Source organism: Megalobrama amblycephala, linkage group LG21 (assembly GCF_018812025.1).
Source record: "Megalobrama amblycephala isolate DHTTF-2021 linkage group LG21, ASM1881202v1, whole genome shotgun sequence".
NCBI lineage: Eukaryota > Metazoa > Chordata > Actinopteri > Cypriniformes > Xenocyprididae > Megalobrama > Megalobrama amblycephala.
The window spans coordinates 20,643,503-20,658,538 of record NC_063064.1 but is presented as its reverse complement, the minus strand read 5'-3'; positions in this window follow the sequence as shown (position 1 = coordinate 20,658,538).

Genomic DNA, 15,036 nt, shown 5'->3' with positions numbered 1-15,036 from the left:
CCGTCCTCTTTCTACTCAGCCTCTTTCCGCGGGTTTCTCCAGCACCACCCCCCATACGGAATTACCCGCCTCTACAAGCGGTTGTCTTCCCCCTAGCGTGAGGCTGCCTCCGCTAGCGGGGCAGGCTCAACCCGTACTGCTCACTGTCTCGAATTCTCCTCAACGTTCGTGGCCTGCGGCTCCTGACGTGAGGTTGCCTCTGCAGGAATCGCAGGCCCGAACAACTTTTCCTTCTCCTTCCCCTCTCGCTAACCCTTTTCCCCAGCTGTGGCCTACAGCAGCCCCTAGCGTGAGGATGCCTCCATTAGCGGCACAGGCCCAGCCGCTTTATTCTCTACCTCAGCCTCTCCTTCCCTGTCACTTCCCAAGCTCCAGGTGCCATCTCAAGCGCGAGGCTGCCTCCGTTTTCAGTGTTGGCCCCGGATTTTCTCCCTCAAAACATTCTCCCTCAGACAAAATCACAATTTTCTTTGTTTACAGCTACACCGATGCCCATTCCTCCAAACACCATCGCTTTGGAACCGCCCCCTGTCACTGGCAATATCAGAGCACAGATTCTATCAGGTGCAGACATCGATCTATCATCACTCCTTTCCCTGCTTCCCCCATCTGATTCCCCCATAGGAGACGCGAGCTGAATGACTATCTCGCGATAGTAGCAGAGCTCGCGTTATCCTATGGGGGATTTCATTTTTACACTTACCACAAGCTGTTTTCAGCAAAATGCGCCGTTCGTATCGCCCAGTGGAATCAGTGCCCCTACTGGGGCGCGCTGGACACGGATTTCCACAATAAAATCTTCCTGGGCGTTCAAAATATTTCCTGCGCAGTCTGTAGGTTGCTCGCCCATTCCACCATGACTTGTCCCCAAGTAAATCTGTCAATTCCTCCTATTCCAGTCCCCAACCAAGAGAAATCAATGAGTTACGTTCCACGGCCAGCTACAAACTCCGACTCATTCGGAAGAGGCGCAGCTTTTTCCTCCAGATGTCAGGTCTGCAACCACTTCAATACAGGCGGCTGCCTAAGAAATCGCTGTCGTTTTTTGCATATTTGCAATTACTGCGGCGGCGCCCGCGCCCGCACTGTATGCCCTGTACAAAAATCTACCAATAAAAATTTTAAAAATTACTTGTCGACTCCTTTCGCATCAGCCCTATTGGAGTGGCTACAAGGAAATTCTCCAGTAAAAAAACGTTTAATAATCGACCTTTCAGCCCCGCACAATTCTCCGTTTCCAAGCATAAACAGCCTCATTCCACTCGAAGAATTTTCTCTTCAGTACCATGACATTGACCAAGCAATATTGTTAATCAAAAACACCGGTCGTGGTTCTTGGCTTGCCAAAGTCAACATTACTTCAGCATTTAAAGTGATGCCCATCCACCCAGACTCCTGGCATTTATTTGGCATCCGTTGGCATGAAAAATATTACTTCGCCGTCCGCCTAACCTTCGGCTGCAAAAGCAGCCCCAAGATTTTTGACATGCTGTCTGAAGCAATTTGCTGGATTCTTTCCAACAACTACGCAATTCCTTACCTTATTCACCTGCTCGACGACTTCTTAATAATTTCGCCTCCTGATGCCATCCCAGCAGCGCATCTCACTACAGTCCAAAAGGTTTTTTTCCGAGCTGGGAGTTCCGATCGCCCAGGACAAAACCAGTGGCCCAGCCACGTCCATTGAATTCCTGGGCATCAATCTGGACACCGTCAAATTCCAGGCCTCTCTACCGAAAGAGAAAATCGACAGAATAATTCTGGTCTCTTCCACGTTGCTAGACAGCCCAAGTTGCTCAAAGCGCGAACTTCTGTCTCTGCTTGGCCTCCTAAACTTCACTATGCGCATAATCCCGCAAGGCCGCCCTTTCATCTCGCATCTTCTCTCTCTCGCATCCTCCGTCGTTGCGTTAGAAGACCAAATCTCCCTAACTAATCCATGCCGTGACGAGCTAAAATTATGGATAACCTTCCTTAAACAGTGGAACGGATTATCTTTTTTCTATAATACGTTGGTGTCCCTCCCAATCGATATTCAGCTCTACACCGACGCAGCTCCCTCCATTGGCTTTGGCGGATTTTATCAAGGCCGTTGGTTCGCATCTACTTGGCCACCTCAGCTCTTAGATGCGACGCATTTCCCAGCCTCTTCAGCGTTGTTTGAACTTCATCCTCTCGTCGTCGTAGCTTTTCTATGGGGGAAAGAATGGTCCACAAATAACGTAATCGTCTACTGCGACAATGAAGCCACTGTGCATTGCATTAATAAAACCCGCTCGCATGCACCCGCTATGATGCCACTCCTAAGACGCCTTATTTGGATAGCAGCTTGCGATCAATTTATCATAACAGCTAAGCACGTACCCGGGTCAAAAAATGAAATTGCTGACTCTCTCTCATGCTTTGCTTTCCAGAAATTCAGACAGCTGGCTCCAGAAGTGGACCCCAACCTGACACCAGTACCTCACTATTCAGAATTAATATTCCCATAAACCACTCTTTGAGACCACTGCTTGACGCTTCTCTCAATTCGATCTTTGAAGCTTTTTCCCCACGAACCCTCCAATCATATTCAACAGCTTGGAGATGTTTTAAAACTTTTCATCTAATTTTTAACTTGCCGTTCCCAGATTTCTCTCTGCTCACCAGTACGTCCTTCATCTCTTACCTCAACACAGCCAAGAACCTCCAGGTTGGTTCCATTAAAGGCTATTTAAGTGGAATCCAGTTTTTTCACAAATTAATTTTCGTCTCACCCTCCTCCGAAATATCAAACTTGCAGACATCACTGCTTATTAAAGGCATCCAAAAAACCCATCCTACCCGCCCAGATGTTTGACAACCTCTAACATTAGACTTACTCACCAGATGCATCCGTACTCTCCGTCTAGGATATCATTCTATTAACACCGCTCGCACTTTGGACGCCATGTTCATTTTGGCTTTTTTCGGTTTTCTCAGATGCTCTGAACTCGCCATTACCTCCAATTTTAATCCTAAAATTCATCCCACCATTTCAGATCTATGCTTGTTAGATAATAAAACCATCTCCTACTTTATCAAACAGAGTAAAACTGACCAGACCAAAAAAGGCCATTTCATTTACATCTTCAACCTCCAATCACCCATACAACCATACCAAACCCTCCAATCCTACCTCCATTTCAGGAATTCACAAACCAAATCCCCTTCAGATCCACTCTTTACAGATGATTCAAACCACCCAGTCACACGTTTTTGGTTTCAAAAACATCTCAAATTGATCTTGATCCAATCTGGCATCCCAGCGGAACACTTTTCAAGCCACTCTTTTCGCATAGGAGCGGCGACCACAGCTGCCCAAAAAGGTCTCTCCCAGCAACAGATTCAAGCTCTCGGTCGTTGGTCATCCGAAGCCTTCAAAAGCTACATCAGATCTAACCGCTTCCACATCAAAAAAGCACACCAAACCCTTATCAGTTAAACCAACTCGCTAAACCTTCTCGTGGGGCTTACCCATCCGATCGCAGCGAGTATTGAACTCCCGTCGGACACCGCAAGAGCCCCCAATCTAACTTTACTAAACGTCCTCCCCACTGTCAGCGGGGGGCTTACCCGTCCGATCGCAGTGAGTATTGAGCTCCCATCGGACACCGCAAGAGCCCCCAATCTAACTTTACTAAACGTCCTCCCCACTGTCAGCGGGGGGCTTACCCGTCCGATCGCAGTGAGTATTGAGCTCCCATCGGACACCGCAAGAGCCCCCAATCTAAAATTACTAAACGTCCTTCCCACCGTCACTGTCCATAGTTAACTTTTGATTATTTGGGGGGTACTCTGTGTTCAGGCCGATTACTGAGCTCGGAGCCCTCTCCCCAGACAGCACGCCAAATACGTTTACCAATTTATTTTACGTTTACTTATTTATTATTGTTGCAAATGGCTTTAATCTGTTTAGATTGTATGCCATTAGAAGAAAATTTGTTTTAGTTTACAGAGACATAGATCATTATTATGATTATGTTTCTGCGAAGAAAAGGCCAGATAAACTGAATGTTAGTGGTCAGATCTGACTGCTTGTGTTTAAGCATGGTCAAAGAATCTTGCACCTTGAGTTGCTATTGCAGCTGTGCTTACACAGTATATTGTGTTGTGAGCATTATGACACCCAGGTCTCCTGGGGAAATCTCACACTAGCCAGATCACCTTTTGTGGTGCTGTGCTGTTTGTTTAGCAATTGGTATTTATGGTGTCATTCAAATACATGACCATTTGGACCTCTGTGGTCTGTAAAAACAGAAGAGTTCCTGCCTGATATTAACATTTCACACAACTTTAATTACATGTCCAGTAAAATAACTTCCCTGATCAGATCCCATATGATCCAGCGCCCTCAGAGAGGAGTTTGCTAACTCTTTGTCCGCTTTGTTTGTGTTTTTTTTTTTTTTTTTTTTTTTTTTTTTTTTTGCAAAGGAAAATCTAAACTTGTACATCCTCTTGTCACTGGGTTACAGATCAATAGAATCAAATTTTAATTCCTGTTTTGATCTTGAATGGATTTAGCCTATTCAAGATATGACAATCGGGTTAATTATTTTAGTTATTAAATACTGGCCATTGCAATTTTTCTCATTAAAGATTCTTGCACAGATAGAAGATAAAGAAGTTCTTTCCCATTAATTTTATTTATTCCTTCCATTTTTCTTAACAATTTATTTAATGCAATTGTGAGGCACATTGTAACCTTATGGCGATTCTATGCTCCTGTGCATGGTTTAACTGCAGCTATATGGAAGATAGCTGAGTGTTTCATTTAGGAGACAAACAAATTTAACACAGACACACATGTTGTACTATTTCAGTACTAGTTATTCCAACTTACACAAGACACATGGTCTAGAATGCATAGCATCTAACCTCAAACCTAAGTGTGTCAACGCATCACTTACAGTAAAGCAGTCATGTGTTTTAAAGAATAAATTCAACTAGTCTAGGTGCACATGTAGCACAAACAACTAGAATGTGTGTTCTGTGAGAACAATGTGTCTAACACAATTACAAATTTGAATCCTTCCACTGATTCCTCATAATTCTTTCAGCATTAATAGCGTTCCCAACTTCTGTCTTCATTCTGGTTCCATCTTACTACATTCTATTTCCTTCTACTTCCTTCTAAATCCTTTCTTCTTCCACACCATTGCTTGAATCATCATGAGATTAAAGGCCATCCCTGGCCATCATAATATAATTTATATCATAATATAAATTATATTATATTAAAATAGTATAAATTAAAAATAATTTTATTTGCTGGTATAAAGAGGGTCTTGGCTGAGTAATTTGTCAAGAGTGACTTGTTATCACCTCATTGATCTTTTAGAAGGCATTTGGCCCCGCAATTTTAAGATTTTTGTGACCAATATAGAATTGGACACAATTTTCTTATTTTTGGGCTAAGCTGTTATCAATTACACTCCTCTGAGAATCTATTTGGATATGAAAAGAAAGGTTGGACAAACACGGGTCTGATTGAGAGCACAAAGATTGATTTTTGGTCTGTTTGTTTTTTCAGTTTCTTTTGAGACACTGAACAGCATACAAGAGTGCAGTATTTTTTAAATTCTGAACTAAGATCAAGGTAAAAGATGTTTTAGAAGACTGAGCCTTAACTAGTGCTGTTTACACCATTTGTGACATCAGTCGTAAACTTTCTTAGCACCTCTTGTACAATTACAAAGTGATATGATTCAACTAAATTTCTTTTATGAAACAAAGACAAACTGAGCATGTCCTCTGAATGGGTGAAACCCTCAGGCTTGGTTGCAAGCCTCTCAGTGACATCATAATTATCATTATACGCATCAGTTTTAACATTTAGTGTATTTTCCCAGTTGCAGTCTCTAGGACTTCTGCATGGCAGCAGTTCTCCAGTACTGAGACAGAATTATACCCAAATATTTTCTTTTGAAAACGTTTTAGTTTTACAACATTGTTTTGTCCAGCTTTCCATTCCACACACAAAGGATTCCAGTGAGAGATTTTTCTCCCTTGTTATCTTTTGGTTTATACAATCACAAGATTTTTTCACAACGTGACGATTTGCTTATTTTCAGTGTTGCAACGTCGTTGCAGCAAGGCAAATAAACATGTAGCTGGGCATTCTTTACCTCAAAATTATAGGTTTCAATTTACAGTCCTCTGTTGAATACCAGAATAAAATTTGGATGATGTTATTCCAATTTAAGGTTAATCTCTTGTTGCGTGGGCAAACAAGGAGATCTTTAAAGTTTAAAGCAAGGGATATCATTTCTCATCTACGCTGTCGCTATCATGTCCCTGATAACATGTGGTTGTCTAATTCTCCAGCCCCACCGGATTTCGGTCTCCGGTCTTAAATCTATGGGTATGCCGACCCATTCTACAAATGTGTAGGATGCAATTATCTTTCCCTCAACACTTCTAAAAGGCAAATAAGAATGGACTTACCACCACTGAAGAAAGAGAAGATGATCAAGCCTCTTACTTGTTGCAAATCCCAATTTTCCACTGAAAAGACACTCGCCAACAGGATATGGGAGATCATGGAGGGAACGTCACCACTTTGTAAGGAACCCCGCATCGGCCCAAAAACGGACTCCGACACCCCCGGGCGAAGGTTAACGCGTGTATGCCTTTTCAGCGTCTCTATTAAGTTCACTTAATTTCACTCGTTTAATCTGACTCCAATTTCAAATGATTATTACACTTAGGTTGTGTTTCCAATTAGAAATTCATCATTAGTTATGCATTCATTTAGATATTTGATGATTCTGGATATCCCATATTTCAATTGTTCAGTCATTAGGGACCCGATGCCGCACAGAGATACTCGCCCCGGGATTTTGCGGTAAACTCACGGACATAAACTCGCCAGTCTGATCTTCGTCAGAGGGTGTAATAAGTTGGCTAATACCTTTAGTCGGTTGCCTACTGCTCACTCGAACAAAAGTGTATTTTAATTAAGCCACTTCCATACACTGTTAAAAATAAATGTAAATTTAGGTAACGGTCTGTATTTTTTTTTACAGATTTTTCCCGTTTTATCATTATACACTGAAATGCCTGTTGTTTTACTGATATTTGCTGTAATTTAATTTCCACTATTAAATTTACAGGGAATTGCATGTATTTTAGTATTACATTAAATTTCTGTTTTTCAAAAGAAATGTTCTGTATTTTTCCAGAATAATGTGTAATATTACATAAAATGTTGATTAATATTTTACAATTTTTTTCTGTATTTTGAATATTCTGTAACATCACAGAAATATAATGTAAATTTACATATCCGCTGTAAAATAATGTGGAAAAACATGTAACTGTGAAAAAACATAACATTTCCGTGTGTTTATTGGACTTAATCACTACTCTGACTGTTCCGCTTGTCAAAGTAGTTCTGCTGCGTTCAATGTTTCGTTTCATAACAAATTTCTTTTCATAATATCATCTCGTAATATAATATAATCATACATTCTTTGTTGAAATACGCGGACATTTCCACAATGTAGAGTTTAAATATCGAAATAAAGGAATTCCCGCCCGGCGCAAGCATACAGTCTCTTCAAAGCACACGGTGGAGCAGCGGAGCTGACTGGAATCACTCGACCATTAGGATTGCTGCTGTTCGTGGACGTGAAGCGAAAATAAGCAGGTAAAACACACATTTTCTAAACTTCTCTCTATTATTATATGTTCACTCAAAAAAAATTGAATTACATTCAAATGTTTAGTGATGTTACGGTCTGTGCCGAGGCTTCGGAGCACGTGTCGAGAAATTCCGGAAGCTTTCAGTGAAGCGCGTATCGAAGCTTGTATCGTTTTAGATCAGTGACGTCATTGCTGACGTTCGAAGCCTCACTTTTGCCTGACTGGTTTGAATGGTTCGACTGGATGTGGTTCAAATCTTGGCGCAATATTTTGACAGATATATAAACCCATAGGATCACCACAGATTGTGTGGTTTTGGAACAATAATATCGCCCCTCCTGCATATAATAACCAAAGTATTTATTACACACATTTAATAGCCCCATTAATTTAAAGCCAATACGTTTATTACACAGTTCTGTTATACAATCATTATATACAACCAGAAAATACACATTATATTCAAATAAATATATTAGTCTATGTGTAAATTGATTTTTTTCTTCACCGTTATTTCTAAGCCTTAACTGGCACAAAATAAAGTGTATCACAGATCACATCAGGTCATCTGTAATGTATCTGCTTGTTTTACACTCTTTGACCACCAGGTGGTATTGTGAGCAAATGAAGCCTCGAGAAATGAACCCTTTTGCGAATCACTTGGCTGAAAAGCTTCAATGCTTCATGAGGCTTCATCTCGCCATCACTACAAATGTTCCATCCATTTGGATTGCATAGTTTTTACATAAACTAATAAACTTAACGCGATTCATATTTGTAAGTCATATGCAAATGAAATAGGCAAGATTTATCTAATAGTATGCGGAAAAATGCCCAGGTTATACAACACTGCTTAGCGTTCATGTGTTTGCGCACTACTGAGTTAAAGTACCATTGAAGCAGCGTCAGAGTTAATGAGATAATGAAGTGATTAATTGAGTGATGATTGACCATTATTGAAGACACCTGATGATAACAAGCAGAATCACCAAAGGAGAAAATCACAATTTTTAAGCCACCATCGTGGAGATGCTTTAGTCGGGCTCTTGACCCTTGACTATGTAATGTTAGATTTTGTTTGGGCTGTTATAACAGCTAGTCAAGCAAAGAGAAAAGATAGTCAGGTGGTGTTGGTTATGTTTTCACAATCATTATTTGACCTGAATCACTGAACCCATCTAGAGCCCAATCTCTGAGTTAGATTTACATAATTGATTACAGCAGAACTATGATTCAACAGCAGAATATCAGCTTTATCAAAATAATCCAAAAGGATTTCAAATAAGTTGTTCTGAATAAAAAAAACCAAAATCTTTCTTTTAGGCACACACAGACATCAAGAATCAGCCTGTGAATCTCAACGACGGTGACAAGCTGTCATGAAAATAAAGGGGTCCACACACCTGTTTTATCTTGCACGTCCTTTACTCAACTTAACTTCAGCATCCCCTCCCAACTTATCCCCCTGCGCATGTCCAATACTCTTTAACCAATCAACATACATGACATCTCCCTATTTTTTTTTTTTTTTTTTTTTTACAATAAAGAAACTTTACTGAACTTTTCCTGTGCTTTTCCACTAAGAGAAATAATAATAATTGCAAAACACATCTATAACGTAACTTTCTCAATAGGACACTTTAAGGTAATACATAATAAAATTGCTTGCATAAACATGCATTTCTCTTCAAGACATTCATAACAATGTACATACTGAACTTGAACTTTCACTTTGGACCTTTTTTTTTTTTCAAGATTTTACAGTCCCATTTATGCTATGAAGAGCAACAATCCGTTTACAAATTCAGTCTCTGCACAGGCTTACACACTCTGCCTGAGCGGGTTACTGTGGCTGACTGTGACTGCTGTACCTGCTCTGATGAGGTGGTATCTGTAAGATCAGTATGTGTCTGTGTAGGTGTATTTTGTGTCAAGGTGTGTATGTCCTGTGTCTGGGTATGTGTACTTATTCCCTTGGAATCCATAAGATCCATGCCTTCAGGGTCCACTGTGTATTCTGGTATTGCATAAGGAGTGTGCTCCTTCTGAAGGTGACGACGGTTTCTCCTAATGAGTTTTCCTTCCGATGTTTCCACTACATACGACCTTGGCGTGGAAAAGGAACCTTGAATGGTCCCTTGGTTGGTCCAGTCCTTTTGTCCGTCCACTCTGACACGAACAGCATCTCCTTGACTTAGTACAGGCAAGTTCCTTACTCCATTTCGGCGATTGTAGAAGAATGTTTGTTTTCCTTTTGCCAAGGAATCAGCACTTCTGACTTTTTCATCTTCTGGCCAGGCAGGTTTCAGGTTCTCTTCCAGTGTTGGGAGTGTGGTTCTAATCCTCCTCCCCATGAGTAGTTCTGCTGGGCTGAACCCAGTGGATGCTGATGGGGTGGCCCTATAAGACATGAGAGCCAACAGAGGGTCTTTTTGTCTCAAGATATTTTTGGCCGCTTGTACAGCCCTCTCTGCATGGCCATTGCTTTGTGGGAAGTGTGGGCTTGAAGTAACATGAATGAAGTCCAAATTCAGAGCTGAAGTCTCTGAATTCTTTACTAGAAAACTGTGGGCCATTGTCACTTCTCACCTCACGTGCAATCCCAAAACGGGCAAAGGTGGCTTTGAGTTTTCCAATCACTTGGCTGGTAGAGGGAGCCGGAAGTGACAGGATCTCCATGTATCTGGAGTAATAATCTGATATAACCAGATAATGGCATTTATTGTATTCACACAGGTCCACGGCTATTTTCTCCCAGGGCCTACCGGGTAATTCACTTGGAATCAACGGTTCCTTTCGTTGTGCTGCCCTCATCTCGACGCAGTATGAGCACTCCTGCACGTGCTGTTTAATGTCCTGTGAGATGTTAGGCCACCAATACAGCCTGGAAAGCTCTTTCACGGCACCTGTGTAGGCCTTGATGACCATCATGGATTCTATCCAGGATTTCCTTCCTCATACGGGTAGGAATAACTATACGTTTGCCTCTCACGACTAAGCCCTGAAACTCAGACAGCTCCCCTCTCACCTGAAAATACTCTTGGATGGCCTCAGGTGTGTTTGCCATATACTCTGGCCAGCCATTCCTAATGAACCACAGGACTGACTGCAGCTGGCTGTCCGATTCTGTGTTCATTCTGATCCGCTCCATTTTCTGTGAAGTTGCAGGGAGGTTATTGACAACAGAAGCAATATATGCAGTTATCTCATTATGGCTGTCCATGCTCTCCACTGTGTGGTCTGGGCCCCTTGATAGTGCGTCAGCTACGGCCAGTGTCTTCCCAGGAGCATATTCTGCAACGCAACTGTACCGCATTAATCTCATTAAGAGCCTCTGGCACCTGAGAGGAACATTATCAAGGTCTTTACTGTTGATGAGTGGGACGAGGGGTTTGTGGTCTGTGATTAATCTGAAGCTGTCTAGCCCGTACAGGTATTTCTCAAAGCGTTCACAGGCCCAGACCCCCGCCAAACACTCCTTCTCTATTTGTGCATACCTCGTTTCAGCATCACTTAGGCGCCTTGAACAGTATGCTACTGGCCTCCACTCACCATCATCTTTTTGAAGGAGGACGCCTCCCACCCCGTAGCTGCTTGCATCTGCAGAAACTGCTGTGGGTCTGCTGGCATCAAAGAAAGTGAGAACAGGTGCGCACATCAAGGCATTTTTCACTTTCTGAAAGGCTGCCTCCTGACTTGGACCCCAGTTCCACACCACTTTGGTTTTCAGGAGGTCATACATAGGTTGCCCGACAGTGGCTAAATTAGGGATGTATTTCCCTAAGTAGTTCACCATTCCTAGGAACCGCTTGAGTTCGTGTACATTTTGGGGTACCGGAAAGTTAGCAATGCTGTCGACTTTTCCAGGGTCCGGCCTCACCCCATGTGCATCAATGATGTGACCCAAGAAACGAATCTGATTCTGTCTGAACCTGCATTTTTGTTTGTTCAATTTTAGTCCAGCTGATTCCATGACTTTGAGTACTTTTCCAAGTCGCTCATCATGTTCTTTCTCTGTTTTTCCGAAAACCAGAACATCATCCATATAAATTGACACTCCCTCAAGCCCCTGCAATGTCTTAGTCATTTTTCTCTGAAAAATTTCTGGGGCGCTTGTGATCCCAAACGGAAGACGTTTGAAGGCGTATCTGTCAAAAGGGGTGATAAAGGTAGTCAGTCTGCTACTCTTTTCCTCAAGAGGGATTTGGTAAAATCCACTGGCTGCGTCCAGTGAGCTAAATATCTTGGCACCTGTGAGTTTAGAGATGACTTCCTCTGTTGTAGGAAGAACAAACTTCTCTCTCTTCACTGCATTATTTAGCTTCCTCAAGTCGACGCAGATCCGAACATCTCCATTGGGCTTGAGGACAGGAACCATAGCAGCGCACCACTCGGTTGGCTCAGTTACTTTCTCAATGATGCCTTCTTTCTCCATACGGCTCAGTTCAGCTTTCACCTTGGGTAGGAGAGGAAGAGGTACACGGCGTGATACATTCACTGCATAGGGTTCAGCTCCTTCTTTTAAGACTATCTTCACTGGATCTGTTTTCAGCTTTCCCCCCTGCTGAAACACATCTTTTATTTCATTCACTCGCTTTACAAGCCCCATTTCTGTGGCTGCCACTCGGCTCAGCAGGTTATTTGCTTCCCTTCCTGGAAGTACATACACTGGATACGAGTAACACTTGCCTTTATATGTCATTTTTGCATGAAATTGACCAAGGCATTTGAGTTTGCCCCCTGGGGTGCTGAGTGAAATTACTGCTGGGTACAGTTCTTTCTTTGGCTCAAGCTGTTCAAATGTTTCCTCACTTATCACACATGCATCAGCTCCTGTGTCAATTTTGAAGTTAAGTGGTGTCTGACCAATCTTCACTTGAACCGTCCAATGTTCTTCATTTGTTTCCTCATTAACAGCACCCAGGAACAATGCATTTTCCATTTCTTCCGTAATTTCTCTCACTGTCTTTGTTTTACACATCCTCTGCCAATGTCCTTTCTTATTACATTTATTACATGTACTTTTTGTTGCAGGGCATATTTCGTCTTTTGCGTGGGGGTTCTTCCCACATCTACTGCAATTCCTTGCATTCCCATAGCAGGCTGTGCTGCTCTGTGCTGCTGCTGCACCCCGTGGTCTGTGTGTGTATCTCCCCCTCCCTCTAGTGGGCGTTCTGTGTGTTACTTGTTGGACGAGCTCGCTGCTCATTTCACGTGTTTGCAAACCAACTTGCACAGCAATATCTTCTGACTGCCTTACATGTTGTATTGCTTCTGACAGCGTCAATGTAGGCATCAGTTGTAACTTTTGGGAAAGTCTTTTGTCCCTTATACCGACCACCAGCCGGTCACGGATGTGCTCATCTCTTTTGTCACTGAACTCGCAATTCGCGGCCAGTTCATACAGTGAGCGAATGTACGTCTCCGCTTTCTCTCCCGGTAGCTGTTTTCTCTGATAAAAACATGCGCGCTCACGTATTATATTGCGTTTCGGGATGAAGTACTCCTCAAATTTCGCCAGTACAACATCGAATTTCTCTTTATCCTCCTCATTTTCAAAGCTAAAGGAAGCCAATATCTTCTCTGCCTCGCTTCCCATTGCATAGACTAGAGAACTGACCTGTACCGAGCCGTCGTCTTTGTTAAGTTTTGTCGCGGTTCTGAAGCGACAAAATCGCTGTTTCCATTCAGGCCATTCTGAGGGATTTTCGAAAGAAAACCGCTCCGGAGGATTAAACTTTGCCATTTTGTCGGCAAGGTTCACGCTGCACTTTATTGACCAGCTTCTGACACCATGTCATGAAAATAAAGGGGTCCACACACCTGTTTTATCTTGCACGTCCTTTACTCAACTTAACTTCAGCATCCCCTCCCAACTTATCCCCCTGCGCATGTCCAATACTCTTTAACCAATCAACATACATGACACAAGCAACATATTCTGATAAACAGATCAACTCTGAACATTAGAAAACAAGCTACTAAAAAGTCACTGTGGCAAGGGGGGCGTGGTTCAGCGAACGCTGCAGCGGGGGAGAGCGTCAGGAGACGCGCGGTGGATGAGCGGGTTAAGCGCAAATAACAAACACCTGTCTCTTGTTACAGTAATTGGCGTGGAGAGAGTACTTAACGCCAGGAGAAACAGGAGTGAGCGAGAGAGAGAAGGACTGCTGGCTGCCACACTCCCAAGGACAGATTGGAGCGGACGGAGTGAATTCATCTTTATGTTGATGATTGTTTTTGTGCCTGTTTGCACACGTTTTTGTTATTATTGAAATAAAAGCAGCCAGCAGTCATAGCCGACCCTTGTCGTCTTCCTTCCTAAAATCTACGAACTCTGTTACACTGGTGCCGAAACCCGGGAAGGAAGACGGAAGCCGCCGCCATGCAGACGCCCTCTGCTACTGCACCATTTGCGGAGCTAATTACATCTCTCGCGGTCATGCAGCAAGAACAACATCAGGCCCTGCTGGACTTGCGTCAGGATCAAGAGAGGCGGTTCCAGGCCGTCCTCCGAGTCCAGCAGGAGGACCGCGAGACGTTCCGGAGCTGGATTGACCGGGAGGTTCGGCCGGAAGCCCCGGTCCAACAAGCTGCGCCCGCCCACCTCCCTCTCAACAAAATGGGGCCTGAGGACGACCCGGAGGCATTTCTGGATCTTTTTGAAAAGACGGCCGGGATCTGTGGTTGGCCGCGGGGCCAGTGGCCGATGCGCCTGGTCCCACTGCTCTCCGGGGAGTCCCAGGTAGCGGCGCAGCAGCTTCCGGTGCAGAACCTCCTGGATTTCGACGATCTCAAAAGGGCCATCATCCAGCGGGTCGGCCGGAGCCCCGAACAACATCGCCAGCGCTTCCGGTCTTTGGAGCTGGCAGAGGCCGGCCGGCCCTTCGTGATGGCCCAACAGCTCCGGGACTCCTGCCGCAAATGGTTGCTGGCCGATGGAAGCGACGTGGAGAGCATCATCGATCGTGTGGTACTGGAGCAGTTTATCACTCGGCTTCCCAGAAGAACAGCCGAGTGGGTCCAGTGCCACCGCCCCACGTCGCTGGAGTCGGCCATCCATCTCGCAGAGGACCACATGGTGGCGTGCCCAGGGGTCGGCGAACCTCTCCCATCTGTCTCTCTCTCTCCTTCTATTTCACCTCCTTCTCTCTCTCGGCCTGTCCCTCTACCTAGGTCCCGTCCACCCGGCCCTTCTCGAGTCCCGCCCCGAGGGCGGGGCGGGAATAACCAGCATACGTACTCGGCACCTCGAGTCCCGCCCAGGGGGGCGGGACTGCCACCGGCCGGGTTGGACCCCGCTCCTGTTTCTCCGCTCTCTCCACGTCAGCCGCTTAACCCTCTCCCTGCCACTGGAGCGGCGGGGAGGTC